Source organism: Ursus arctos, unplaced genomic scaffold, assembly GCF_023065955.2.
Source record: "Ursus arctos isolate Adak ecotype North America unplaced genomic scaffold, UrsArc2.0 scaffold_4, whole genome shotgun sequence".
Taxonomy (NCBI): domain Eukaryota; kingdom Metazoa; phylum Chordata; class Mammalia; order Carnivora; family Ursidae; genus Ursus; species Ursus arctos.
This window is the reverse complement of record NW_026623056.1, coordinates 73772166-73775411: the sequence shown is the minus strand read 5'-3', so window position 1 is coordinate 73775411 and position 3246 is coordinate 73772166. Positions and strand designations below refer to the sequence as shown.

The 3246-nt window shown below is 35.9% G+C and overlaps 1 pseudogene; it reads right to left on the bottom strand.

The window, feature by feature from the left end:
• Positions 1-1358: 1358 nt before the first annotated feature.
• LOC113257176 (U4 spliceosomal RNA) lies at positions 1359-1482 on the bottom strand (annotated as a pseudogene).
• Positions 1483-3246: the final 1764 nt, after the last annotated feature.

The window sequence follows — 3246 nt, the reverse complement described above, 5'->3', positions numbered from 1 at the left end:
ACCTTGAGCTCAAGACATGAGCTGAGATCAAGAGTCAGAAGCTTAACCAACTCAGCCACCCAGGCACCCCAAACACATTGACTTTTGATCATGAAACTTGAATTCTAATACTAGCTCTATCACTCATTATCTGCGTAACCTCCCAGAGTCTCAAAATATTACTACCCAGTCTTAACCAAGTCAACCATATCTAGCCAATATAGATCTTCTCTGGGGTTGCCAGTTTCCTTGAAGTTTATTCCAGATGCATCCCTTCAAGGTATTATAACTCTTCCTTCTATGATAAGGTATCTTATGTATTGCTCTTGGATTAAAAGTGATAATAAACTGAAAAAGCTTATGATGGTCCCAGTCACAGTGTAACCACTTAGTTCTTAGCTGTTACTATCATTAATACTTTTATCAGTATTGTTACCAGTGTACTATTATTAATATTACTACCAGTACTGATTATACTGCTACTAAAATTGAACCACAAGACTTAAAATAAGTAATTAAAATTTTAATATTTTCTAATGTAAATCTTCTACTGTAATATAAAGTTCAATAGGAAAAATACATTTTATACATATAGCCGTGATGCTCCGAAGATAGAAGATAGAAGAACATGTAAGATAGAAGATAGAAGATAGAAGAACATGTAAGTCAAAACTTCAAAAGAAATGCTGCTGTGGTTTACAGATAAGAGGAAGGATTTCCTTGAACTGCCTTTCACAACCACTAATGGTTCCTATGTTGTTTTGCTGGGTGAGAGTTTCTTTCTAGACTAGGAAAAAATAAGAATTTGATTTTGACTGGATCCCCAATATGTTATATATAAATACATTTATTTTGTTAATAAATACACATACTTACACTTTACTGATTCATGGTCTATCAAAATAGTAGTGTTAAAAATTTTGTCAACTTCAGGAAATCATCAACTACTTCTGTTTTTCTACGTTTTAATAATTTGTATTATTTTATTTTTCATAGCTAGTATTATAACTTGGTTCATGATGACAGTAAGGAAATGTAGGGATTTAGATTATTCTTTATTTTAAATTTTAAAAACATAAAAATTATGTACAGCTGAAGATTTTTTAAAAAGCCTGTCAATTAGAAAAATGACTCTGATTATTGAGGATAATCGTACAAAAAATATGACATAGAAGAATTAGAAAACAAATATGCTTTCCCACGTCAGGGATAGAATTTGCAATTGAAAAAAGTAAATAAAACAAGTAAATTATTAATGTTATATATAATAATGAAATTTATTTTGTAGTAGGACTATCTGCAATTTTTCATTCTATGCTAAACAATGATGATGATTAAAATCATAAAAAGTATTATTTATTGATATCTTACCAAATAAAACGTGTTACTGTTTCTGAAAAATAGTTTATATATTAACCTGTATATTTTTATTTAGTTTTTAATTAGCAGTAATCGTGCCTCGGAAAAACCTCATTGGCTATGATACTGTCAATGTGCAAAGCTATATATATATATTTTTTAATGTTTTTTATTATATTATGTTAGTCACCGTACAGTACATCCCTGGTTTCTGATGTAAAGTTCGATGATTCATTAGTTGCATATAACACCCAGTGCACCATGCAATACGTGCCCTCCTTACTACCCATCACCAGTCTATCCCATTCCTCCACCCCCTTCCCCTCTGAAGCTCTCAGTTTGTTTCTCAGAGTCCACAGTCTCTCATGCTTCATTCCCCCTTCTGGTTACCCCCCTTTCTTTATCCCTTTCTTCCCCTACCGATCTTCCTAGTTCTTATGTTCCATAGATGAGAGAAATCATTTGATATTTGTCTTTCTCTGCTTGACTTATTTCACTTAGCATTATCTCCTCCAGTGCCGTCCATGTTGCAGCAAGTGTTGAGAACTTGTTCTTTCTGACAGCTGAGTAATATTCCATTGTATATATGGACCACAACTTTGCCTGGTTTGGGGATCAAGGTAATATTGGCCTCATAGAATGAGTTTGGTAGCTTTCCTTCTGTTTCTATTTTTTGAAATAGCTTTAGGAGAATAGGTATTATTTCTTCTTTGAATGTTTGGTAGAATTCCCCAGGAAAACTGTCCGGGCCTGAAGTTTTGTTTTTTGGAAGATTGTTTATCACTGACTCAATCTCTTCATAATTAATTGGCCTTTTAAAAAATCAATTTCTTCCTGTTTCAGTGTTGGTAGTTTATAGGTTTCCAGGAAGGCCTCCATCTCTTCCAGGTTACTTAATTTATTGGCATAAAGCTGTTGATAAAAGCTTCTAATAATCCTTCCAATTTCATTGGTGTTGGTTGTGACCTCTCCTTTTTCATTCATAATTTTATTAATTTGGGTCCTTTCTCTATTCTTTTGGATAAGTCTTGCCAGTGGTCTGTCAATTTTATTGATTCTCTCAAAGAACCAGCTTCTAGTTCTGTTGATCTGCTCTACTGTACTCCTGGTTTCTAATTCATTGATTTCTGCTCTACTCTTGGTACTGCTTCCTCGTGCGTGGATTAGGTCTGTCCCTCTATTGCTGTTCCAGCTTCTTGAGGTGAGAATATAAAAACTGCATTTTAGATTTTTCTATTCTTTTGACTGAGGCTTGGATGGCTATGTATTTCCCCCTTAGGACTGCCTTTGCACTATCCCATAGGCTTGGACCATTGTGTTTTCATTCTCGTTGGTCTCCATAAATTGTTTAAATTGATTTTTGATTTCCTGGTTTACCGAATCATTTCTTTTTTTTTTTTTTTTTTTTTTTTTTTTTAAAGATTTTATTTATTTATGTGACAGAGAGACAGCCAGCGAGAGAGGGAACACAGCAGGGGGAGTGGGAGAGGAAGAAGCAGGCTCCCAGCGGAGGAGCCTGATGTGGGACTCGATCCCGGTACGCCAGGATCACGCCCTGAGCCGAAGGCAGACGCTTTAACGACTGCGCTACCCAGGCGCCCCTACCGAATCATTTCTGAGCAGGAAGTTTCTTTTTTTTTTTTTTTAACATTTTATTTATTTATTTGACAGAGATAGAGACAGCCAGAGAGAGAGGGAACACAAGCAGGGGGAGTGGGAGAGGAAGAAGCAGGCTCATAGCAATGGAGCCTGATGTGGGGCTCGATCCCATAATGCTGGGATCACGCCCTGAGCTGAAGGCAGATGCTTAACTGCTGTGCCACCCAGGCGCCCCAGAGCAGGAAGGTTCTTAGTCTCCAAGTGTTTGAGTTTCTTCCAAATTTTTCCCTGTGGTTGAGTTCCAATTTC